Below are 27,678 nucleotides of genomic sequence, written 5' to 3'. Positions count from 1 at the left end.
ATCTTACAGTGCTACCTCTTTTTCATTCTTTCCACCCAGGTATTCGTAGAAGATATTTTTTCTAATGCACACTAGAGAAGGTGTTTCACTTGCTATGACTTTTCCCTTAAATATTTGACTTTGCATTCCCACAAATGGCCTCAATTAATAGTGACAGCTGCAGCAGATGCCTTCCTTGAGACCCCCTGTTGGAAAATCCAAGGTAGTGGCGTCTCATTTGGATCTCAGCACCCAGATAAGACATTGCACAGAGGGGTGGAAGGCAAAGGTTGCAATCTGTCCCTCACCTGTTTGGTTCTGCCTCCTGCTATTCTCCTCAAAGCTGCTGCCTATTCACATTTTCATCCAATTTCTGAATAATTTTATCAAGACAAAATAAAAATAATTTAAAAATTAATCCCTATACCAAAACGTAGTTTATGAATTAGATAATTCTCCAATTCTGAAGCCAGTGAGAAGGAAACTGATAGAATTATTAATGTTAAAACTAAAATTAGTGAGATCAAAATCTCCATGGACTTCTAGGGATTGAAATTTACCCTCCAGAATATTATATAACCACCTGACCAAGCCATTTAGTGCCAGCATGCAACAGCTCTCTGGATCCTGATGTGTGATGAACATGAAGAGTTCTGATAAAGTGATACTGAAATGTTTCAATATGTCAGCCTAATATCAGTGACCTTGTGAAGGAGGCACAAGGATGGCAAGGGGGCTGTGTGTGGTGCTGGAGAGGCTCTGGTTTGCATGGTGGCTCTATTTGCTGATGTCAGAGAGCCTTCAGTGTGATATAGCATTAATATTGTCTCATGTCAGGCAATGCAAATACAGAAAATTACAAGTAGTGCGAGCATGTACTGAAGATGAGCTCTGTGACATTCATTATGTAGAAGCAGAATTGTCTTACCTCATGAAAGATGGCAGCTTGGAAGGCTAAATTTAATGACTGGGATTCTGATCTTGTACTGGGTTAAACCAAAAGAGACTCCATGTCAGATAATTGAAATGCAGTACTGCTGAGCAAAAGAGGGTTGGGTTTTCTGCTGCATCCAGCCTTGCTTCTCTAAGAGTTGTCAGCTACTAAATGTGTCTGTTCTTTTGTGTCTCATTTTTTGCAGTCATCATGGTTGTTATTAGAAAACCTCCAGCAACAGCAAGTTGAGCTATAAATTAAAAATAAGACAGCGGTACCTTTAAATGTGCCACGAGCTTTGTTTTTGGCACAGGAGCCTCTGAGGGAGGCTTGCAGCTCAATTCAGACAGTTAGCAGGGTGCTGACAGCAACATGTTGGTACAAGACTGTACTTCTCTCTTTGGTTTTGTTTTAATTAAAGCCGCATTTATTTTTTAAAGCAGGTCATAAAGCTAACCTACTCTGACAACACTGAATTACATTATAAAATCGTTCCTTATAATAATTATAAATCTCTGCTAAAGCAAATTGAAATGAAATTAAAGTACTAGCATACGTTGCTTTTCTTCCTGATAGGAGGAATTCATCTGATCAAAATCACCGCCGAGTGCTCAGAGTTTGCAGCAAGGACAGATCCAGAAATGAATCTCAGTCTGCAGCTTCCTGCTGCTCTGAGTCAGTTAAAAAGTGTCAGTTTATCTCCAAAAGATGCCATCAGAGCACCTCACAATCACTTGGCTGTACCACACCACATGCCACAACTACAGCAGGTTTCAGTGGCACTTTTTTCACCAGCTTCAGATGAACCCCGTCCTTCCACACTTTCAGAAGAAATGGGAAATATTGGTGCCACAAGTGGCACAATTTAATTTTATGCAAGGCAGTTTAAAGCAGAAGGGGAAATAAGATTATATATATGTATATATATTAAAAAAAAAAAAATTAAGCCAGAAGTACTGAATGCAGCAGGCTGATTTCAGAAGGTTTGTAGTCTGGGGTGACATTACTTATATAACACGTATGGAAACTATGGGGTGGAATTTCCCTGAAAACAGTCCTTCCCACAAGATTTCTGGCACCTTGGATTCTCTACACAGCTCAAAATCCTGCGAGGACAATCTGTCTCATTGTACTTGAGTCCTCCTTGGTTGAGTTGGAAACCAGGGGCCAGATCCTTAATTTATGTAAACAGGAAGAATTCTGTTGAAAGAAATAGAGAAGAATCAAGGGATATTCTCAGTCCAAAATATAATAGTGAGAAAGGTTTCTAAATCCTTCAGGACCTCAAAAAGTACAGACCAAATTCCTTCACAGAAGTGAGTGGGATGAGAAGAAGTGTTTTTACTTTGCCTCTCCTGATGGCCTGCCCAGAAAAACAGACATTTTTCTGTAAAGAAATTTTTAGTCAGGGGAGCCCTCTCAGTTTGCTGCAGTGAGGTACCTCTGCCCTTCATTTCTCAGCACCCCTCAGAGATGGGAACCTGACTCAGCTGCCAGCTTCAGCATGCACCAAGTCCAGAGCTTCAGATGAGAGGGAACACGGAGTCCTGGAGTCTGTATGTAAGATGAGTATGTGTGAGTCACAAGTTATAGGGAATGTCAAGGGATGTCATGGCATGAAGAGCCTGGAGAATGTGTCAAGGCAGCCAGACACAGAGGTGATTCCAGAAATGCACTGAGCATTCAAAGGACAAAGTATTTTATAAGGTGGTGTTTAACCTCAGAGTACTTGAAGTGAATTAATCACTACAGTGATTAGCTACCAGCAGTTCAGTCAGTGAGAAACTGAGAATCCCACTTGCTTGGGGTGCATAGCTGGGGTGTAGGAAGATGGTGGTGGTGATGGCACAGGCAAATGTGTCCCATGGAAGGTTTTCCAAGGCTTCTTGGGTCTGTCCCTCCACTCTACAGCAGGTGAAGATTTTTTTCAGGTTGAAGCACATGTTTGCAACCCAGGAAGTTGCTGTTAGTGGCAGCCCAGGGATGGAATTTATTTTCCCCAGGACTCTGGATTGGGACTGTGTCAAGCTGGTGCTGTGCAGGTTTCCAGAAAGAAACCTCAGCAAGCTGCAAAGCACACTGCTGGAATAACCTAGCAGGGAGCTTATGGGACCATTCATTAATTGCTGCACTGCTTGGCAGGCTGGACTGGTTACCAGTTTGTTTCCTGTTGCAATGAAATCCAAATTCCCAGTTTGGATCTCCCTAAACGAAGCCCAGCATGCACGGTTTGGATGCTGCAGCTCCTTTCATCTCTGCAGATGCTGAGATCAACTGCAATCTTGCATCTGAGTGATCTGAACTCTGTGTGTGTGGGTGGGGTTGGCATGTACCTTTGTGGGGGAAGGCATTTCCTAATCAGGACCTTCAGCTTAAGCAACACCTTGCTTTCCCTAATGATTTGGCAAAGTTAATCTGTATTGCCCTTCAAAGCATCCAGCAAGGCTGGCTATCCACTCAGATTCCTCCTGAGAAATCTGCCTTGGGAAGTGGAAGCCTCCAGTGAGGATGGGGATGGGTGAGAAGGAACTCATAGTTATTCATATCTGATATGGAGTGATGTTTTTGACTGATTTGCAAATGCTCTCAGGTGTCATGATAGAATAGAGAGAAAAATATGCAGATACATCAAAATCACTTCCAGGAAGTGGAGTAACTATTGCTACTTAGATTACAATTTTCCAAATATGAGATTTCTTCCCAAGGGATGTAGCAGGAAGCCATAGAGATGCTAAGAAAAATCAATCCTAAAATTGTGATTGATAAAGAACAGTAGGTGATATCTAGGAACTCTGTGGTCTATGAGTGATCACAGGAGCTTCTGCATATAATTCCACTGACTTCCACTTTGCTGTGGTGTTTATCTGAGACAGATAAACCAGCAGAACAGGCAGAAGGAGACTTCAAAAGTATTCCTGATATTGAGCAAGTCACTTCACTACCCTCTTTTGCTGCTTTTTGTGTGTCATACTGTCCTTAAGCCTGAAATCTTGCTTTCACGATCTCTGTCTAAACCTTTCAAGGCAAGAGCAGTGCCTACTTGCTTGTCCATACAAGTGCAAGCACAGCAGGTCCCAGTCTTAGTTATAGCCTGCAAGTGCTATTACGGAATACCTGGTAATAAAGGGAAAAAAAGGATGAAGTCATCCCAAGCTCTTGTCCCATTTACTCACCGCCCATGGAAGTTTCTGCATTTCCATCTCTGAGAGCACAGCAGATTTGCTGGGTCCCTCTGGACTCAAATTTGGAAAGCTCTACCTTTATGTCCCCACCTCCGCTGTCATTGATAAATCAGGTTCCTGCCCAGTCTATCACAGTAATATTTCTTTGTGCTCTGCAAGTGCCCAGGAAGCTGGGCATGACATTCAAAGCCAAGGACCAGAGCAGAGATTGGGATAGCAGACTTTAGTAACCAAGATTACTCTCAAATCCAAAACCTGCAAAAATAACCCCAAAAATACACAGAGTCTGGCTCACATGTGTATCCAGAGTATCTGTGTTTAACTTGACTACTCAGTGGTTTTGCGGCATCCATGAATACACTGAAGTGGTTCTTGTCCCAAAACTCAGACAATGGTTATTTCCTGAGCAGTGATTACATAGCTGCTGCTGCAGCTGCTGAGAAGGGTGGCTCTAACGCACAGCAAAGAGTGGTCTGTAACCCAGCACTGAAGGAAATCCCTTTATGAAAAAGAAGTGCTCCTTGGAGGGCTGCTGCAGCGCAATGAGATCAGACGGGACTGAGCTTTGGGTTTGCATTATTAAGAGCCCGAGGTAAATTCTTAGCCATTGCATTTAAGAGGTACCTGAGGATGAAGATGGCTATTGATTATTGAAACTGGCTGGGCCTGGAGGATCACATTTTCATGAAGGTGTTCATGTGGATACACACATACATTGGTCACACACCTGCTGTAGAAGTGGTTTCCACATCTCAGTACTCACAGACATTTTCCACTATTGCACAGGCAGCTGTGTCCCTCTGTGAACATGGCAATTTAGAAACTTCAACATCTAATCATCTTGAAGATCCATTAACCAAAGAATTCAACTTCATGAACCAGCTTCCAATCAGCATTTGCCCAACATGGCCTATTTTTTAAATATCAGCTCATTTGAAAAACAAGAGGAGCTGAAAATCACTTAGCAGTTGAAGTAAAGAGAACTCATAAGTAGGGATTTTTTCACAGCATAAGTGTATAGAAATGGTCCTTTCAAGGTTTTATTCTCACACAAGAAATGTTTAGAGGATGACTCCCTGCAATAGTTCACCTTCTTAATTCTCCAATGCAAACTTTTAGTGTGTTGGATCTGGGAAGCTGCTGAGGTTAAAGGGTGCAGTAACATTGTGGGGGCCATAACCAGTAAGGAAACTAATTGAAAAGCACAGATTCTTACTTTAGCCCCTAACACTTGAGGAAAAAAATGCCATTATTTTTGTTATTCATTAACTCTTAAAGTATACATTAAAAGCTGTAGTTTCATTTTATAGACTACACTGAGAACTCTGTCCCATGGATTACTGATCTGATTTTTACATTTTGGTCCCTGAAAATATGTTTGTTTATATGATTGCTACCACTGAAACAACAATTCTAATGATAGTAGTGGCAACAAACACATTCAGGAAGAACCCTTCACTCTAAAGAGATTGTTTTATTCTCTTTCCTGATCTGCTCTGCTTTACACGTGTACAGAAATATCTGTGCATAAATATGCCCACATATATATTAACACAAATCCAGCCACCAGCTCCATTTTCCAGTTACTTCCCACAATTATTTTATTTAGGAAGCTCTGATGAAACACTTCTTTTGAAAACCCAGCTCCATTGCTTTTAGCATTTTAGCTCCAAAGCAATTTTTCAGCCTGTCAGGGTAATCATCATAAATATTGCTGTCCACGGTTTTCCACAAGCCAATAGCAACTGGTTGGGTCAGTTCAGCTCAATTCAATGACCTTCCAAGAAAGAGTTGCATTTGTATTCCATTCCCAAACTACAGTGCAGAGTGCATGTTAAAATAGGCCATTGTTAAGGTATTGACCTCTTTCCCATGATTTCTGAGTCATAACCATGGACACCAGCCAATCTGAGCTCTGCATCACATATATTTGCAGGTGTATTCACTCTTTTTCTCTTGCAGATGCTTGAAGCATGTGAGTTACTTCACAATTTCAATGATCTGTCTGGAAAACAGGTACAGAAGCATGTGCCTCAACAATCCAGACCCACCCATATTCATCCTGGATATTTTGCATGTGTGACTTAAATATTCTGTAATTGACCTACACCCACATCCCATTGATCAGTAAACTGAGGCCCAGGACAGTGATGCTACAAGATCAGTCAGGGACTTAGAGGTGGAAACCAGAATAAAACCCTGGAGTCAGCTGCTAACCACATAAGTATCCCTGCTGCTGGCCTGCAAAGTAAAAAATAATGGTTTGGAGTCCTCCAGTTTTCATTATTAGCTTTTTGGATGAGTTTTGCCTAAGGGGAATGAGTTATTCTCCACTGTTGTATGAGTGTGTTTCACTTCAGCTGAATTATGTGTCACTTTATGGTAGGGTTGTCTTCATTTTTTTTCTTGGCTGTGCTCGGGGACATCTTTGTGAACATCTTGTTTGACAAATTCTGCACCACCCACATAACCACTCTGGGGCAGACTTAGCAGAGTCAGACACTCAGCTGGGCCCACTTATCTTTGGTGGATCTCGTGTCCTTGCTGCTAATTGGGATCTGCCAGGCCTGGTGGCCAGAGCAGAGTGTGGGGTTTGGATCTCAGTGCTCAGTGCTTTACTTTGCTGTTTTGTCCTTGTGGCTTTGGACAAGTCACTGAACTTGACTGAGAGCGTGTTCGTTTATGTGCTTGTTAGATCCTAAAAAAAATTTCAGCCAATGCAAAAAGTATTTGCAGTATTTATGCCTTATTTTTGTAGGGAGATGTTGCATTAAAAAAACCCAAGGTCTTACCCAAACAAAAAATATTTCTTTTCTTTTTTCTTCTTTTTCTTTTTTTCCAGTTTCCTGAAATCTGGAAAATAAATCATGCCTAAATCCAAACTGCAGCTTCTCAAAGAAAATGCAGAAAAGAAATTTCTATTTCAGCAGCTATGTGTTTTTTTTTTTTTTTTTTTTTTTTTTTTTTCCCTTAGGAGAAAAGAGAACTTTCATGGAAGTTTTCAAGCCATAGCAAAAGGGCAGAAAAATGCCTGGTAATCTGCCCTGTCTTGGTCCAGCTGCTTCAGTCTCAAATGTCAACAAATAATGGTGACTTTCAAAAATCCGTAGGTTGTGTTTTGGATGATATTTAGTTAAGCGATATTTCTCGTGTATAGAATAGCCTTGATTACATTATCTAGCCGAATAAAACCAGATGGCAATGAAGTAACTACTTATCTTCCTGGTGAATTTTAATACATAGGGAAGTGAGGGCACAAGAAGCTTGGTAGAAAGTTGGCATAATACAGTCACTGGGAGCTGTGAAGGCTTTCCTCAATCAGCTCTGCTCCTACACCTGATCTTGACCTGAAGGCATTGCTCCTGCTCTAACCTTCTCCTCCTCAAGCTAAACCATCTGATTTCTACTTCCTCTTCTCAGTGTGCTCCTGGTTTGTTTCCTTAGCCCCAGCAGAGCATAGTTGCACACCATCTAGTGAGCTGGCACTGCAGCACGGGGCAGGAAGCACAGGTACATCCTCGATGGTGCAACAAGACCAGACTGACGAGAATGAGCCAGGCCGAAGGCAGAAAATTACAGACCAGCTCACTGCAGTCAATAATTGAAGTGCTGCCAAATGGTGAGAAGTTTACCAGTGCTCCCTGCAGTGGGCAGAATGTGGATGTGCTCCTGATGGAAGTCCAGCCCATCCCCATTTTGGACGTTCAGTGTTTTCTGTGGTTATGGCACTGTTGTTTCTGAGCTGGTAACAGGTTTGCGTGACACTCTTCTACTCTGCATTTAATGACCAAGAACTGCTGCTTGTGTTTGTATGTGTGGTCATACAGAGCAACTGTTCATCCCCAAAAATGGACTGCCAGGACCTGGGCTGTGCCATCAGTGCCAGAAACTGCTCTTGGAGGCAGAAAAAGACAGTTTAGCAGGACAAAACTGAGCTCTGAACCTTTCACAATTCAGCATGCTTAGCAGCCTGGGTGGATGCTGAATTTCATTATCTCCAAATTGCTGCAGATTTGTTCAAAGGAGCCTTCCCTTGTTGGTAGGGCCACACGACAAGAACCAGCATGCTCGGGTCTGACAGTGACGTTCACTCCCTTCAGAGCACCAGAAACCAGCCAAGCAGGGCTGTGTGCCAGCCTCTGAGATAGGCCAGCCCCAGTGCTCCTGCAGGCACCTGCCAACCATGAGCCATCCCCTTCTGCCCCCCCTCCAGATGAAACTCTGATTCAGCATCTTAAACAAAACCGCAGAACCTGCTTGTCAGTCTGGGAGCTCTCCCGTCTCTCCCTTCCCTCCACCACAAGACTCTACTTGCAGCCGTGCTGCTGCCCAGGGGCTGCAGGCAGGAGCAGGGTACGTTCAGTAACAGCCTCACACTGGCTGCTCTTGGAGAAACTGCTGGGCTCTGGCTTGCTCAGGGAGCACAGTTGTTGCTCCTCAGGCTTGGCAAAGCTGTCTGGACTTGTACTCCCAAGGAGCACTTTCCAGCACGTCCTGGGCTCTGTCACCCAGACACGACTGCACTGGGGGAGTTTGAAGCTTTTCAGGAGCAGAAGTCTGGTGATTTGTTTCAACCCAGGCTTTTTTTCTTGTGTAATTTAATTCTATCTTATTTTTTCTTGGTGGCTTGAGGTGTCAGTGAAGTAGAAACACACTAAAAGGATAATCCTGGACATGGTTATTGCTCCAAGCAGAGATGCTGGAGCCTTCCCAAGCCCAGGTTTGCTTTGGCCCCCAAGCAGCTTCTCTTCAGGCAGAGAGGAGGGCTGAGGGACAATGTTTTAGCTGACTGGAGTTGGCCAGATTTCTTCTTCAACCTGATACAGCCTTTGCTGTCATTCTTCTACTTGCCTGAGTCATCCTAGTCCTTAATGCAACCCCCTCTTTCTAAGTCCTTGTTTTTTATGTTTGCTGAGGCTCACATATCAGAGACAAGTTTATTTACTCTCTGGAACCTGTTGGATTTCTTTCTGCATTTTTACTGATTTCCTACAGCACAGAGTCTGAGTGGGGAACTAGCACAACCTTCATCCTTATAATTCAGCTGCCCTTTTTATCCTCTTCTTCCCTGACAAGTCCTTTTATTTCCTATTGTAACCCAATCTTTTTTGTCCTGTTCTCTGTAGTTAGTCAAATAGATCCATCCAAACTATTAAAAGCACCCTTTTCAGAGTAGAAGTATTCAAGTTTTTATCTGTTCCCTTAACACGAGTGCAGTCATATAGATTTGAGTGAGAAGGGCAAATACATTAGCTTTCGATATCAAAAGAAAGGCAGAACGAACTGTCATCCTACCTAGTAAAATGAAAAATCCCGGGAAATACTGTATTTAGAAAGTGGAGGTGATGAAACACCTCTCCTTCCTCTCGCTATCTAAACCAGCCCCAGAATATGCATTAACCCACAACCTGGAATTGGAATCCTCTCCTTGTCCGGGTGGCTGAAGTGGTTGGAAAAAAAACCATCCCAACATCCCAGACTTTGCAATTTGATCTGAACTGTGCCATTGCTGCCTCTCTCCCCCAGTCATTAAGCTACATCTAAAGGCATGAATTTTGCACTTAAAGAATTGTAAACCTGATTTTTGCTCTGTAGAGAGCACATTTTGATAAGGCCCCAAGATTATTCCTATAAATGAGAAGAAATGGCATAGATGTGTCATTAAATCTGGAAATAGAAGTTGATAGTAGAGTAATGAAAAGGTAGTGGTTATATTTAGAAAGCTTTTCATTAGGTTGAACAGAAGGGATTAGTCCTCACAGTCTAGAAAATGTAATGCTTGTGGAGGTCTGCAAGAACTACACTGTGATTTTCAGAGGTTTGAAGTGCTGTGGAAGAAAAATTCCAGGTTTTGAACAGACAGTGGAAGTGAGATTAATAGAGGAGGAAAGCACTGTTACCCTGAGAAAGCAGAGCATGGAGATTAATAACGCAACTCCAATCTAACAAGAAAATTTGCATTAAATCCAGCCTACTCTACAGACCTGGGATATGTCAATGCCAGGACATGAAAACTTGGTTCCCTCAGTGGTTTGGGACAGTTGCTAATTTTTAGACAACTGCTTCAGGATCTTTTCCTCAAGCACAGCTCCAAAGTCATCCCAGAGCTGGGTGGCTCCTTCCCTGACCTTCATCTAAACAGATTATTGAGCCTGCATGTGGTAGAATTTGCTCACCAGTGCTTGAAGATCCAAAGAGGGAAAGGCAACAGGCCCATTTTGTATCCAGCCTCCAGCTAGAAGCTCAGAGCTAGAAATCTGAGCACAAAGATGTATCAGGCTCAAGATAGAAACTCTTGAGTTTTGAGCAGCCTTGGAAGTAGATGCCTTTCCTATTCTTCATTCTTTACAGTTTTATAGCAGCTGTCATATTCATGCTTAGCTGAATATAGAAACTGGGAATCCCCTTACACGCTATGTCTCTCCACACACAGAAATGGTGGTGAGTGACCACAGGATTCCCCTAGGAGACAGGCAGAGCTTCATCACTGCTCTATCATCTCAGGTGGACTGACAGAAGTCTTGGTAGGCTTTCCTGGAGAAGTTAAATCTAAATTTAATCCTAAATAAAATGATAATTAAGTGCATAATGCCCTCAAAGGTCATGTTTCTGGCTCTTGGCAGATGTGGTGACCTGCTTCATGTTCTGATCAGCAACTTGCAAGGAAGGTGAGATATTTTTTCCTGCAAACAAATGAAACTCTATATTCTCATTAACATATCTCCTTCTCAGGGCATCCTTTGGTATGGCCTGTAGTACTTTTGCTTAAATCTCTCCCTCTAAACAGTCTCTGCCTCCACAGGGAATTTTCTCTGTCTTGGTTTCTCTCTAGGAGTTGTACCTTATCTAGTAGTTTTCTAGTTCTGGCCCTGGATATTTTTTCTCATAATGGACCACATAAAGCTTCCACCATAAACAAAATGCAAAAAAATTTGTGAAGTTTCTGGTGCTTGAGTACTCAAAACTGCACCTAGAATCCTTGGTTTGGCCAGGGACATTGGTGTTAAATCTCAGCCTAAAAATAATGCACTCAAGAGCTCAGCTGGAATATCCCTTCGTGAGCCCATCTGTCATAGCTGGGCTCTGAGCAGTTTGGTGCATTGCCGATCTGTCTCAGCGTGCTGTTGTTTTTGTCTCCCCACTGGTGAGCCACATTCTTCTCGTTCTTTTAATTTGCTTCTCTCAGAGTGTTTTTATTCAGCAGTTGTCGCGAAGTCAGTGTGACATGGAGCAGGAGGGAAGAGAGGGACACATTGTGCCTGCCCCGTTCAGTGTCTGTGCTGCTGGCACTGCCCAGGGTGGCTGTGGCCGGTCCTGTCCCCATCCTGCTGCTGGTTCTGGCACTGCCCAGGGTGGCTGTGGCCAGTCCTGTCCCCATCCTGCTGCTGGTTCTGGCACTGCCCAGGGTGGCTGTGGCCGGTCCTGTCCCCATCCTGCTGCTGGTTCTGGCACTGCCCAGGGTGGCTGTGGCCCATCCTGTCCCCATCCTACTGATGGTTCTGCACTCCCACTGCAGTCCCTGCTGTCTGCCTACTTGGAGATGAATAAAATCCTGGAAATTTGCTCCCTTTTCCACTGCTGCTGACTACTGGAGCCCTTCCAGCCCTGTTAGTGAGGAGTTTGATCCAGGGGGTTGCATTTTCCCAAAGCCCTGCTGATCCTTGCACAGCCCTCACTGCTGGCATGAAGCTGCTTAGAATGGGTTGGACATAAACACACATTTCAGCACCTCTGCATTCACCACTCCATTCTTTCCTTCAAATCCTCCTGTCCTTTCCCCCTCCCTTCTCTGCTCCCTGTACGTCTGGTTATACCTTGTTTCTACATGCCTAAGTCATGCTTTAAATAACAGCTGTCTGATTCTTTGCTTCTTCTCATACCCAGCTAATTATTTTCAATTTATTGATTTTCCACATAGAGATTAATGGGTTATTCAGCTCTCAAAGCCTGTATCCACACAGCTGTGAGCTAATGCATGGGTATGGGAAGGGGTAGAGGGGTATGTGTTTATGTGGCTGATCACCTTTCTGATGAACTCACGTAGCAAACCAAAGGGATTTTTCTCTTCCTTACTCATTATAAGAAGCTACGAAATCTTACCAATGAATAATCACATTTCACAGGGAGTAAAAAGTAATAAATAAAAACCTGACAAGTCTGCAGTAAGAAAATTGTTAACATGTGTTTTTCCTGTGTCTTTAATTGCACTGGATAATGTATTCTGGGTGTGAAAGAGCCAAGCACAGTGGCAAAGTTCCACAGCCTAGATGTGGGGTGAGAAGCTCCCCCAAGACCCCTCCTCTGGTCCCACCCCTCTGCCTCAGCTATTTCTGCTTCTTTGTGCAGCTGCATCAGCCTGTGTGGTGCAAACAACCAACCCATTACTTGTTTTTTTCTAACCAAAATAATGTCAGTGGTCCAGTGTACAGCACAGCAGCTGCTCCATGCACTCAGGGTAGGCACAGGGAGGAGTGAATTCACTGCTGATGAAAAAGTATCATGGAAGCTTAAATTCTGTGTATGGAACACTGACTCTGACCTTACTGGTTTATCTGACCAGTGAAAACCCATGGTAGTGTGCTAATAAAAGACTTTGGATTTGAGTCTTATATATAATTAATTAGTAATTGGAGGGGTGGGAACTTTAAAAATTTTTGTTAACTCCTCTATTAGCAGTTTTCACACCATTTTATGTTGTCAAGTCAGGTGTGAGTATGACCAGACTCTATTTTTAAGACAGTAATTGCCAAGGGACTTGGGGAGAAGAGGCAATAAATGGCTAAGAAATGCAATCAGCAGTTAAAGGAAAAATAAACAGAAACATTGGCAAAGTGATTATTATTTAGCAAGTCTGGGCTCAATATTTCCTGTTTTCCTAGAGCCTATCAAAATGGTAGCCCAGATTCTCTACCTCATTAGGATCCTTGGCTTGTTGGGCCCTCAGCTGCACATTTATAGTTGATAGCTGAAAGTTGCAGATTTCACTATTTTCAGGACATGTTTGGAACTCTTGAAAAATCAGCTCACTTTTGTATGGTTTGAGATGTTCAGCTTAAAAAAAAAAAAAAGTTTACCTCAGCGAAGTCCTTTTAAAATCTCTGATCTTCCTTTTTATTCTTATTCCAGTAACAAGAAGGCAAGAAATACTTCTGGACCTGACCTTCCTCTTGCCAGCACTGGATGGATTCAGTTGGGTTCTGGGCAAGGACTTCCTCCCTAATCTGGTACAGCTTTCTTGTGACCACTGCTCTGAGAGGCCTATGTGTATTAAAATTGGCTGTTAGAACCACTGGTACGAATTGACTGAATAAGCCAGAAATAGGAATAAGAATGATGGTTTAAAGCCAAGATTTAGAAATGAGTGGATTAAACACAGGAGATTTGAGGCAGAGCACAGAGTAGTTCTGACCAGAGAAGCATGGCAGAAGAGCAAGACAGAACTAGACAAGGGCGCTTTCTTTTATATTAACCAGTTCAAAAAGGGGATGGTGGGACAGCTGAAATATGTCAAAATAATATTAATTTTTCCCCAGTGTTAATTCCCAACACAAATTAACCTCAGTCATTTTCCTCTTCCCTCTTAGACACACACTATTTGTCAAGCCATGTTGCCTTAGCACTTCCCAACCATCTGGGATAAATTTAGCCTGCCCAAGAAAAAAGAAGTGCAACATGGCAGCCCTTGGATGGAAGAGCAGGCTCTTGCTGACTGCAGCCTCTTGTAGGTCATTGCAGCACATGTGTGTCCCTCTCCTCTCATGACTTTTGTTGAAAATGGCTCAAGGTACAAAAAACTGAAGCTTCCTGTTGGGCTAGGAACGGATCAGTGTGGGTAAGGTAGCGTGGGCAGGAAGGCATGCAAGCATCTGGTTTGAATAGCTCCACACGTGTAAGATCAGCCAACTTTCTGTAGATTTCACGGGTTTTGGGTTTTTATCCCAGAGCTCTGGAGCAGTGGTGGACCCCACCCTTCCCTGCACCTCCCAGGAAGGCTGTGGGGAGCTCATGGAGAGGGGGTCACCCCCTTCAATTACAGAAGCCACTGAGGGTTGAAATAAACCCAAAAAGCTTGGACGTGCTCCGGAAGGTCAAGTGTCTCCTGTGACACTTGGGAGGCAGGAGGACCTGGTGCCTTGATGTGCTTCTGATGGGAAAGCAACATGTGAGAAGACAGGCGACCGAGCGGCCTGCAGGATACACATTCCTAAATGTCACTTAGCCATACAACCTGCGAGGGCGGAAGCGTGGGCAGATGGAGAAATAATATTTTCATTGAAAATTCTCTACCTCTAAAATATTTCCTGTCAGGTTCCTTCCAAGGAGGGCTGGAGCAAGGAAGGAGGGGGGCTGAGGTGGGATGTGTGGCAGTGGATACAAGTTTGTGATTCCTCAGTCCACTCCATTTTGAGAGCATTTAACTCAATCCCCTTTCTTCTCCCCCTCCCTGAGAAAAGGATCATGCTAAGCATTGCTGGAGCCGGAGGCAGTTTGGGAAGTGAAATAAACACCTGACTGTTAAATGCTAAATGTTTACTCAACCAAAAATAAAAATAGTTCTAGTTTCCTCTACGACACTCTAGAGTTACGTTCACCAGTGCACATGAGCTGGAGGTTTGCACAGGAGGAGTCTTGAGAGGCTGAAACCCTTTGGAGGGGAGAAATTTGGACAGGCTCCCTCTGTCCTGTGAGAGCTCTTCTGCCATGGAGAAAATGCTGCAGCTGTTTGCCCAGTGCAACTTAAAAATAAACTCCCTCCTCCTTTCCTAGCTGCTCGTATCAGTTTCATGGGTGCCAACCAAAACCCAAGATGTCAAATGCAGAGGGTCAGAGTCCAAGGGTGGGCACAGTCCCCTCTGGGGGATCTGAGGAGCAGGAGGGAGATGTGCCTTGACACCTCAGAGGACATGTGCAGGAGTTTGGAGCTGCAGCCACAGCAGCCCCTGTGTGTTCAGGAACTGCAAGTGGTACAAATGGCAAACCTTCAGCTGGGCAGTGGATGTGCTGTGCAAGACAGCAGAGCAGAAGTCATGGTGTAGACACTGACATTAGGAATTCTCACTGGAATGTTCTTGCTGTAGATCTCCCCATCAAGTTGCAGACCTCGTGTTGCAATGAGTGCAGAATTATTCTGCTTATCCTTCGCCTCCAAATCCTCCATGCAGGATGGAAAATGCTATGTATTACCAGAGATATTTATTTGGCTTGATTAGATATGACACATACATTTGCAATATGTTTCCTTCAGTCAGGTCATCCATAGATGGACTAGGAAATAGCATTTAACACACATGAAATAGAGCAGATTCCTTCCCTGAACGATGACTACTTGCTGATTCCCAAAGCTTGCCAACTTGTAAAGTAGCCCAGAAGGGCTATATATGAACTAAACTATCCTTCAGTAGCTACTGCACTGTCTTATGCAGACATTCTCTTTCAGGTAGCAAAATAGATTATAGCAACTGGAGGAAAGGACTCCCATTTCACACAGGTTCAGATGGGGGAAGAAACTGGGTGATCAATGGGAGTCCAAACCAGCACCTCTATTCAAGCCAGCTAACACCAACTGCTTGCTGAAAGAAGTCCCCATCTTTCCCCTTTTTAAATGAGAGGAAGCAAATCCATGGGATCCTAAATGATTTAGGACTCCCCGATAGGTAAGCTGAATTGGAATTACAGGACTCCCAAACTTGAATTTGTTCCTGAGAACTGGGAAGCCCAGACAGCAAAACACTCAACCTGAGCTGAGGTAAGAGCAAAGGTAGATTAGCATAGAATTGCTCGTGCTAAAATGAAATTTGCTATAGTTAACCAGAAAGTGTTATGATAAAAAATTATAGAACAATTTGGGCAAAGGAAAACTAGAGCCACCTGTTTAAAGTTAGCCTTTAACCTATTCCCTCTGCCTTCCCTTTTACTTTCTTTCTCTTTCAAATTTTCCCAGTATCTCCTCTTTCCATAGAAGCAAATCTTCCCCAGGGAAAGTCAATTCTGAAGGCAATTTTCCAAAAACCATTTGGCAGAATTGGCTGGTGCTTCAACTGCAAACATGAAAAGGCATTTATTCCACTAACTCAAATGTAGTTTGGAAGAGACATTACTGAACTTGTTTTAGGAATATACTTTGACTGCATCAGTTTTATTGCTTCTTGTATAAATGTCAAACTCAATTTGCCTTAAAGCAGAAGAAAAGTACATGGTAATATATATATTACATACAAAAATGGGGGGGGGGGGGGGGAAAGTGTTGTCTCCGTGGTAAATTCAGGCCTATTCCATGTTAATTGTGCTCATCAGACACACTCAGTATTTCACCAGTGGTGAGAAGAAAGAGTAGGTGTGACCCTGGTATTGAAGACAGCATGTGTACTATTGTTGTAAGCTGGCCAGCTAATAAAGGATCCTGAATTTCTATCAATTCTTATAATTTGGTTGCCTAATTTTGTGACCTAAAACTTTCTTGGTCATCCGTTAAAAGGGCTGCTTTCTTGTTGTGTAAAGAACTTGTGGTAACCCGTCCTTTGTGCACCATCAGCAGCATTTAGGCTTGCACTGTTAGCACATCAGCTAACACACATCACATTTGAGATCCAGGACACCCAGCAGCAAAGGATTTTTTTCTTGGAAAGGGGGAAAGAAAAGAGCAAGTCTTCCAAATTCCTATTTCAATCAGCACTCATTGCCAAATTTTCTAGCGAGAAGTGAATTGGCTATTTCAAAACACTTTGTCTCAGCAAAACTATAGTTGGAATTTCTTGGGGGCTAAGGAAAAAAACCCACATCTTTAATCCAAGAGTTGTCCCCCTGCTGAATTTCAAAGACTTGCTGCAGACAGTGTGGGATATAGAGCTTCCAGGAGAATAAGATCGGACTTTCTTCTGTAGTAAACAAAAGGTATTAAACCACCTAAATAATCTACTCTCTGCCCTTTTATTGTACAACATAATTTGCAGTAATTTTAGGTATTAGAACAGGCTACATATTAGGTACTAACATTCTTAAAATATTACAGGGAACACTTGGGATTTTTGCAATGCTTTCATTTGCATTTTAAGGTCTGATCCTGCAAAACCATAACTTCTTCACACGAGATGCTGCCGTGACATCAGCAGCGCTTCTTATCTACATAAACTTAATGTCTTGCACAATTATTTGCAGGATCAGGACATGAGGCTAAAAATGCAATTACTTGGTGAGTTACAAAAAAGAAAATTCTCTTTGGAATGGTAGGTGAGATTCTCAGCTGGAGTAAATGATAAAGGACCCGTTGAATTCAATGGAGCTATCCTGATTCACACCCGCTGCTATGGTCCATTAATTTTAGTGTATGGAAATGAATCTCTGCTCTAAAAATACCAATTAGTAATAAGCTTTGAGAAAGGAGGAAAAAAAAATCAATTTAAATTCATTTTGTGTAATGCACATTTTCTGATGCTATTTTAGTTAAATTATTATTATGCATAATAATGGCAGGGCAATAGGTGCTGTCACCTTAGGAATTTGCAGCTGTGATGGGTAGTATAAAAGTTAGTGATAGGGAAATTTCAGAAAAGCCCATCAATTGAATACAATTGTCATCATTATGATTTGGATTAGGATAGTGTGAACACATAAAAAGACATTGTACCAGCTCAAAATAATTTACAGTCTAACTAGAAAAACAGAGCAGAGAGGAAGGAGGGAAACTGAGGCGACAGAGCTTCCATGAGTGACTGAGCTTGGAGGCTTGGAGTCAACCTCCTGCTTCCTGCCTGATGGCCAGGTGTGCTATTCAGCACATCAGGCTGAACCTCAGGAAGGTTTTTTTTTTTTGTTTTTTTTTTTTTTTTTTTTTTTTTTTTTTTTTTTTTTTTGTTTTTTTTTTTTTTCTGAAGGGCATGTGCAAAAGTGAATATGTACTTTGGCACTGAGCCAGTTTCAGCATTCAAATTCCCTTGGAGATAGGCTTGCGAGCAGGATCCTGTGTGAACACCCAGCTCTGCAGGCATTGAAACACCAGTTGGTGCATGGGGTGATTTGCATGCTCATTTTGCTTCTATTCAGCACTCATCCCACATGCATTTGTGCTAAGAAGATCACACTCCTGCGCCGGAAAGTTAAGTGTTGTCTCTGTGCATTGCCATTCAGCGTTGGTTTTTCATGAACAATAAAAGCCTTTTGGGATAAGTGGCTCTCAAAAGAGGATTCAAGACTGGTTTCCTCATATTCCAAGCAATCCTGCCATACTAATGAATCGTAGTCATAGCTGGATTGCTCACTGTTACTCATAACATAAGAAACTAAAGGGAAAAAAAAAGTTTTGGTTCATACAGTGGATTATTGAGGGATGAAACTACTGTCCGAAAGTACCAGTTGGTTTAAAAAGTGATTTAAATCCCAGAGGACAAACACAGCAGTGACTATTCAACATTATTGTTGCTAGCTGCAGATGAGTAGAAGAGGGGAGGATGTGCTGAGGGGATCAACACTCCCAGGTTGCCTTGTTCATGCTGACTTTCCTCTGCCATGTGCAAGGCAGCAGTGGGCACAGGACCACCATTTCACCTGGTGCAGCTGAACGGGGGGCACAGGTTGGAATTTGCCCCAGTCCCGGTGGTTATGACAGCCAAACCCCAGTGCCCACCACAGCAGTTAAGGCAATTTGAAGCTGTAGGTTCTCTAATATTGAGGGATATTTTTGTAAGTAAGGCAATAAAAGCAAGTCATAGGAGTGTAACAGCTCTGCATTCTCATGGAGCTTTTTGAGGGGCTGCATTGGAAACCCACTGCTCTCACATAAGTCTGTGAGTGTATTGACTTTGTAGAGTTAAATCCATTTAGTGCTTCTTGGGGTGACAATGAAGTCATATTACAACAACTGAGAGTTCAGAGTCCAAAGCACAGTAAGCTGCTTTGTACAACCTGGAGGTGCTCAGGCCCTCCAGATATAGACCCCAAGATGTGGAAAATTTTTAGTCCATCTGACCTTCAGCAGCTGTGAGATCAACAGCACTGGTTCACAGAGGCAAGTCATCCTCAGGACAAGAACTCCCTTCCTTCTCTCCCACCAACCCCTGTTAGTAGTTTCACCTTGTTCTGCAGTTATAAAGTTGTTTCTCAATGGCAGAGAAAGAAAAAAAAAAACACCCTCAACATTTCTTCCTCTAAGAAACCTATTGACAGGCACATCCTGTGGATTCCTCCTAGTACAGCTATCTTTGAACTGAGGACTTCTTAGTGAAGTTGGAAAGTTTCCTGGGGTTTCACTGTTTTTTTCCTAAATTGATTGTGGAATTTTTAAACAAGGTTGGTGCCTCTGATCTTTTTCTCAGCAGCTGCAGATTCTGTTTCTCCCCCCACAACTTGTTCCACTGAAACCAGGTATTGGAAAAATGAAAGGGGGAAGGACAGCAGGACCATTTGCAGAGCCAACTCAATTGAAGCAAGGATCATCCCTATTGCTTCGCGAACAATCAAATATCCAAAAGAGCTTTGATAAAGTTTTGGGCTTATAATATTTGTGAATTAAGGATAACTGCAAAAGTTGACTCTAGATTTTGATTTGAATATTGGACACTCCTACAGATCATTAATCCCCACTGTTTAGTTCAGATCTCCACTGTGAAATATAGATTTCTTGTAATTTCTTGTGTGCAGACTTTATTTTTCCAAGCTTTCAACAAGAAAATGTCATTTGTAGCTTTTCCTTTTTTTCAGTTATATTCCATGTGTTGTTCTATATGTTTTCATTCTAAGGACATTGACCTCTCTTGCACAACATTGTCTGATTTCAGTGAAGTATGACTGGACCTGGCCTGGCATTTTTAATGTTGGTCTGTCTATAGTTACACACAGTGAAATTACATTGCTGGGAGTATAAACTCTTTCCCAGGCTGGAAAACACAGTCAAGTGTGGCCATAAGAATGAGAGAAACTTGTAGGGATTAAACAACTCCCAGAGGCAGAATGGGATGGGTTTTTTGAGTTATATTAAAGAAAGAGGGGTAAAAACATGTGCACATGCATGGAATTTAATTTTGGGATGTGCTCTATGGTGTTTCCTGCTGAAACAACTGACCAAAAAAAGAGATTAAAAGTTTTTCTTAAGAAACCTCCATATTTCTCAAAATCAGCAAAGTGATGGCAATCTCTGCAAAAGTGTAGCCTATGCAGAGTTTTAAACTCAGTTTGGCTGTCTTAGGACAGCCTGATAAAGCAAGGATCAGCATCCAAGTACTTAGGTGGCTTTTTACTCCAATCCTTTTGAGGGACGTCTGCACCAACCCAATCCCATTTATTTTACACTCAACCTTTCCAAATAATGTTGGAACCAGAAAGTTATTTATGTGACCTGCTTAATTGAAAGAGCATTTGCTGTCAGTGATCAAATAAACTGTTATTGATCTTCAGCATTGGAGGCTGCTCACACGGAGCATTCTGGTACGTATTTTTCATTAAGTCACTTTTCAGAAAAAAAAAAAAAGATGAGAATGCAAGTGCAGCAAAAAAATATTCCTGTAGGGTACTGAGAGAAAAAAAAAATCAAAGAGGTTTGAGAGTGACTCCGGAGAAAAAAAACTGCAAAGCACAAAATAGCAGCACCACCAATGATTGCACAGAAATGTAAAGGCTCCAACACACAAAACATCCTGCTCTGAACTCCCAATTCGTAGTAAGAAAAACTATTTTAAATCACAGCAGAATATCCTGGCCCTTTGTTTGGGAAAAAAATAAAAAAGAGATGAGTCACAGAACTGCAGGATGGGTAAGGCTGGAAGGGAGCAGAGTGGGTCATGTGGTCCAAACTCCCTGTTCAAGCAGGACCATCTTACACTGTAAGAATCCAGGCTTTGTGTTCAAGCCTTGGTGCTTTTACTTAGCAGTACAGATGCAGGATGTAACAGTTTCCAAATTCCAGCACTTGGAGCTTTTCCACCTTTTTGAATTTGAAAGCAGAGACTGAGACACAAGTGGTGGTTTTTTGCAGGAACCCTTCTGATCCAAAGGTGTTGTATAGCTGAAGAAATCCCTAAATGGTTAATTACTAGATAATTAAAAGTTATCATTCCACTGTGTGTAATGAAGTTTAAGATGTATCTCATTTGTGACTAATTCTGTGACAAAGCTATTGCTTACATCATGTCTGAAGAGAGGGAAATACTTGTCCTCCTTTTACAGATGAGACCAGAGGCTTCTGTTGTGTTTTGTTTTACTTCTTACAACTTCTTCTGATTATGCTTGGGAAAAAAAAAACCTGAAAACTATGAAGGCATCAAGGTCAAAATTATCTTTCTCTCAAACTATGAAGGCATTCACAGCACTGGAGAGCTGCTGGGCTAATTATTTTACCCATCTTAGGCTGAATATTCAGCAGGCTGTAGATAGGATGCAATTTTACCATTCTCAGGGGGTAGGGTGGGGAATGGGGTGGGGTGTTCTATTTATAAGCAGACTCATATTCAAACTTCATTTTTCAGCAGGATTTTTTCAGTCTCTCAGATCAATATACTTTGTATTCTTCTTATTATGTTATTAAAAAAAAAGATCAAATCATGACTACATTCTCAGACTACAGCCATTTTACTGATAGAATTACACAACTCTAAAATATAAGGGTCATAATGGAAAGACTAACACAGTCGTGACTCTGCTCTAATATCACTGAACTTCCTTTGGGGGTGAAGCTTTGCCTCAGGAACCTTAATTATCTGATGTGGTCAATTACTCCAAGATAATGATGATTTTATCAGGTATTACTGCTCAAATATTTTACGATAGACAGGCTATTTAATTGCATTCCTGACCTACCAAAATGCTTACAGATGACTCAATTAAACACTAAGAAAAGGTTGGGGGAAGGGAAGGAGGGAGGGACAGAACATAAAGTCTTTGCTTATAGTTAATTTGGAGAATTTTGTTCCTCTTGAAAATCCATCCATCCATCCATCCATCCATCCATCCATCCATCCATCCATCCAGGTTGCCCAGGCATTGCCTGGACAGGAAGTTTGGATAAACAAGCTCAATAATTATGTACAAATAGTAAAGCATGTCCAGCCTCTTTACTGCTGAGGTGTTAGGATTGGATCCTGAAAAATCTTTATGGTGGATTGAAAAAGTAATTTTAACATCCCCAAGTATCCCAGATCATGGTGAAATAAATTTTCCACCACATTCAGGTAAAACAGAGTTTTTAAGACAAAGAGAAAATGTCTTTATTGCAGCAGTCTCTGGGGACAGTTTCAGCTCCTGCAGATCCCTCAGCTGCCCAAGTGCAATTCACCCTGGAGCTGGCTGCTTCCTTTTTCTCTCCCTTAGCCTGGCATTCCTGGGGCTGGGCTGGCACTTGCCTGGGAGGTAGAGGTCACCCTGAGGACTGCTTTAATTGGCATCTCTGCTCCAGTGGCCCTAACGGGCTGTTTCCCAGGCACTGAACTGCCCTGCCTTAAGAATGCTTTGGCTGCACAGCCTCAGATTTGGGTCCAACCCTGCCCTGGATGCTCCTGTGTGGGTGGCTCAGACCTGGGAGCCCCTCATGCCCTGAGCAGAGCAGGGAGCTCCTCCCAGTGCCCCCAGACAGGGAAAGATGGGGATGTTTCTCCTGCCAAGCAATCAATTTGCTGCTGGTGAAATAGGAACTGTGAGCAAGATTTTGAGGGTAGATTATTTTCCCCTGCTGCTTACAATAATGTTACTGTAAGATTTTCAGCAACTGTGTCAAGGACTCAGCCAAGATCCCTGAGAACAATGGCCAGGCTGCCCTTCCTTTCATGGCTGCTGGAATTCTGCTGCATTTCTCCACAAAGGTCTATTTTTCTTTCAATTCTGGAAATAATGTGTATTGTTGCACTATTGTTGGAAAAACTGGCAGCAAATCCTCCTGGGCAAGGAATGTGGTTACCCACTATTGCGTGAGGCTAACAGGAGGAGAGATGACATTTTATGGGGTTTTACTCAGAAAACTTTTCATGAGACTATTATTACCATTTTATGGGATTTCTCAACAGAATTTTCATGGGCAGCAATTTGATCATTTTCTGTTATGTTTTCAGTCTCACTAATATTCTTTTCTGTCACATTCCAAAGCACAGCATCCACAAATATTCCCAAATATATTCTAAATTGCCCAGGAAGGAAACAATTTTTCTATCTGAAATTAGAAAAAAATATGATTCTGAAATGACAAATTTTAGCAAACCCAACTGCTGCAGGAATTGGTTTGGATAAGTGAAAACAGTTTAGCTTGACTTTTAAAAATATTACTATCATTAGTTCTCATATCAAGATGAAAAGTCATATTGAAACTACTGTAATTCTTTCATTATGAGAAAGTGTGGCAATAGTGAAAGAAGCAGAAAGAGGCAGCAAAAATCTTATGCACTGTGTAATCCCCCATAATTTTGTTCAATATTATGTAAGTAATTGCATTTTTTGGTGAGTGAAATGGTGCCTATTGAAATTTTTCTCCATGTCCCCTGCACAAACTCAGACCCCTCTAAGTCACTTTCTCTCACCAGTTTCTGTAAAACCAACCTCCCCCCAGAACTTATTCCAAATACTGCAAATCAAATTTTTATGCCTGCAATGCTTGAGCTCCTTTTTACAGTACATACATATTTCAGACTTACCACTTAATACAATTATAGTTCATTTAGCCAGCAATTACAGTAATAGGAAGACTGGCAACCACTGTCATTCAGACTGGAAAATCAATGTTGCACAGAGGTACTTCTATTCATTCTATGGAGTGCCTCCTTCGTTAGATGCACATACTCTGGAATCACAAGGAAAGTTTCAGATCACTCTGGTTTTTATTAATTTTTTTATTTATCCATATACTATCGGGTTTCCAGACAGAAATATAGTGAATGACATCCTGAGGCCCTCTACAACCTGATTTATTCTATGATTCTGTGAATTATTGGTTCTGTTCTTTCAGCAGATCCATTTTCTATTGCATTTCACCTGACACAGGACCTTTGACAACCCATTTCTTAGCAGCAGCTCGAAATATGGTTGTCCATAGGCAGAGAAATAGATTCTTTGGAGTTTTTCTTAAACCTTTAGTACAATGTTTGCTTTTAGTCCAGATTCTATAAACTTATGTCCAGGAAGGCATTTAAATAGGTGTTTCAGTTAATCCTTAATTTAACAGAGTTTGGAAGAATCCACGTAAACATATGGCTACAGTTAAGCATATGTGCACTAGACAGGAATGAAGTGCTGAATTACAGATGTAGTGCTTCCAAGAGAAAGCTAAGACTATAACCATGTCTCCTGAGTTTTAAATCCTCTCTCAGTCACTTAACCATGCTGCAGCAAACCTACTTTGGACTGATGGCTTAAATAGCTGTTATATTAGCATTTCATTATGTGAAAAATTAGGACTTGCAGAGGGCAAAAAGGATCTGTAATTCTACCTACAATATTCAGTCCCAAAATGGGTGGCTAGCAATGGGAGGGCTGCCTTCGTTGTTCAAAAGGAAAATCCTTAAATCACTGCAAGAAGTTGTTTCAGCAAGGAGAATAATGTTATTTTTGCAGGTTGCCAAACTTTTGCTGTAGAAGAGCCTCTTGGCAGCAGATCCACTTGATTGGATGAGCATTACTGAATTTCCCCGCTGATCTGTTTGTCTCTGCATGGTGCCATCTTTTGACGGTGTTACATTATAGCCCCTTGTTCTTATGATAAATTATTTTAATCCATCATCAGAGCACACTCTTGCTCTAATGATGGATTAGTGCTATGCATCATCAGGGCGAGGAGCATTGATAATGTACCATACAAACCCCCACTGACAGTGGAAAAATCTGCCAAAAGAATTAGTTTGCACTGCACCAAACTGAGACCAGAGATAAAGATCCCATTACATCCCACAGGAAAAATTCCATAACTCGGATAAAGATGCCCAAAGGTGTAGGAGTGCTGTGTGGGCTCAGTGTCCCTGCATGGTGTCACAGCAACTCACCCTGGTGCACATGAGTGTGGAGAGACCTGAATTCATTCAGGGGTGTATAGGAAGTCTATAGAATCATAGAAACACGGGGTGGTTTGGTTGGAAGGATGTTAAAGATCATCTGTTGGCGACTAGTTGCCATGGGCAGGGACACCTTCCACTGTCCCAGGCTGCTCCAAGCCCTGTCCAAGCTGGCCTTGGACACTTCCAGGGATGGAGCAGCCACAGCTTCTCTGAGCACCCTGTGCCAGGGCCTCCTCACCCTCACAGGGGAGAATTTCTTCCTATTATCTGATCTAACCCTACTCACTTTCAGTTGAAAGCTTGTCCTCTGTCTTCATGCCCTCATCCAAAGTCCTTTCTCCCCTTTTCTTGGAGCACCTGCTATAAAGTCTCCCCAGAGCCTTCTCCAGGATGAATCTCCCCAGCTTTCTCACCTTACAGGAGAGGTGCTCCAGCCCATGGACCATCTTCATGGCTTCCTCTGGACTTGCTTCAACACCCTGCTTACAGCCAGGGCTCCAGATAGCCTGGAACTCTGCTGCCTGCCTCACAGGTAGGTGCAAATCCTTGGTGCAGATATCCCCCACTGAGCTCCTTGCTTGCAAAGCCATACCTTATGTAAGGACTGTGATGATTAACATCAAGAAAACATTGAACATCAAAGAAAACACACAAGAAATTGAGCAGACTATCACTCACCTTCAGGTAAATCCATAATACAGAACATTAAACAATATTGGCATCATCAGAGGCTAGGCTCAACTCATCCTGCAATTTCAGCAATTAAAGGGAATGAGCCTATTGGCACCTGGGTTCTCCAGGGACTGCTCTGCACATCCAAAAGTGTCTGTAAGTGCCTGGAGATTGCTCTCAAACAGAGAATTTTCCATGCTTTGAAAGTCAAACTACAGAACCTGAGAATGGGGGTTGAATTTGTGACCCCTACGTAGGGTGCTGGTCCTTCTGGATGCAGCCATCTGCCCCTCTGTCCAAACCATCACATTTTCTCTTCATTCCAGCTCAGCTATGTCAGCATTTTGCCTACCCAGTTTTTCTAAGGAAGGTGGAAGAAACTCTATAAACAAGCAGTGATGGAGAAATCTATGATTTGCCAGATTTGGGGACAGGATTACTGTTTTAGAATGAGTTTTGGCATGGAAAGGCATGTCCTGATGAACAGTACTACTGAACAAGGAGTTCTGCATTAAAGCTAATGATTTGCTGTGGTTTTGGAAGAAGAAAGGCTTTCTTCTCATTAATTACCTTTGGCACATGTACTAGCCTACCCATGGAGGCTACTGAAACAGGGAAGGGTAGGGATATGTGTGGGAAGAGCAGCTGTTGGGGCAAAATCCCTGTCCCCAAGCTGCTTGTCCCAAGCAGATATTGAGGATTTGGGACCACTGATGACATTGAGACTTTTTCATCAGCTTTGCTGAGCACTTCCTCAACTTACTGAATCAGCACTGTGTGTTTATCCCATGTCACCTTTTGCTTGTGCAGAGAATGATCCCAGGCAAGTACCAGGATTGCAATTAATTATTCATGTAGTGCACTAATGGGTAGTTGGTCTAGGAACTAAACTTCCTGAAGTATATAATAATAACTACTTTTTTTTAGTGCATCCTCTGTAGAACAAGTCTGAGCACATCTCCTGTCTGGCATTTCATGTGTAGTTAGTTCCTCAGTGCTGCCTTTGACCTGACACCTGGAGAGGATCCAGGGGGAGATTTGACCATGAAGGGGAGTATGATTGGAGCCTTCTTGACTTCTGATTGAAACTCCTGTGCCAACCACCCCATGAATATGCCCCAATGGCTGTGATTTATTGCTGTGTTATCATGCCTGTCTGCCTCATTACAGACTTTGAATTTTATCAGGCAGCTTGTCCTCCAGTGTCTGGTAACCAATTACTGTGGTCTGCAAAGAAGCCTGAGGTACTTTGCCAAACACTACTAATAAACTGGGAAAGAGCCTGAGCACAGCTTCAGGTTGCCTTAAGGAAATTCCAGGAGCACTTTCCACTTTATTGTCTAGTTCACAGTATGAACTGGGAATTATCTTGAGGAGTCATTCTTTACACAGAACTAAACTCCCCTTTAAAGATCGTGCCACACTGGATTACTGCACATGGACTTGCCTGCATCCAAAGACTGCTGAACTCAGTAGGAGTCTTTCAAATGACAACAGTGAGAGCAGGACTCAGCCCACAGTCTGAAACCAGATACTTCAGTGAAAAATGAAAAAAAAAAAAAATCCCTTATTCCTTTTTCTGATAATGTAGCTAAAGCTGGAAGGAAATATAAGAATGGCCAAGGGTCTGCACTACAAGGGCAACATGAAGCTGTTGCTCCACACTTGTGAAAAAAAAAAATTAAATCATAATGGGTAAAATAATCAATAGTGCTTTTTGCAAGTCCTCTGCAACAAAGTGAATGTCATATGAATCTGTAGCATGTGCTTTGTTATATATATATATATATACATATACATATACATATACATATACATATACATATACATATACATATACATATATTTATATCTATATTTATATTTATATTTATATTTATATTTATATTTATATTTATTTATATTTATATTTATATTTTCTTTTCTATTTTCTTTTAAGGCTGGATTGCCCTAA

The sequence above is a fragment of the Anomalospiza imberbis genome, chromosome 17, assembly GCF_031753505.1.
Source record: "Anomalospiza imberbis isolate Cuckoo-Finch-1a 21T00152 chromosome 17, ASM3175350v1, whole genome shotgun sequence".
Taxonomy (NCBI): domain Eukaryota; kingdom Metazoa; phylum Chordata; class Aves; order Passeriformes; family Viduidae; genus Anomalospiza; species Anomalospiza imberbis.
This window is presented reverse-complemented; position numbering follows the sequence as displayed.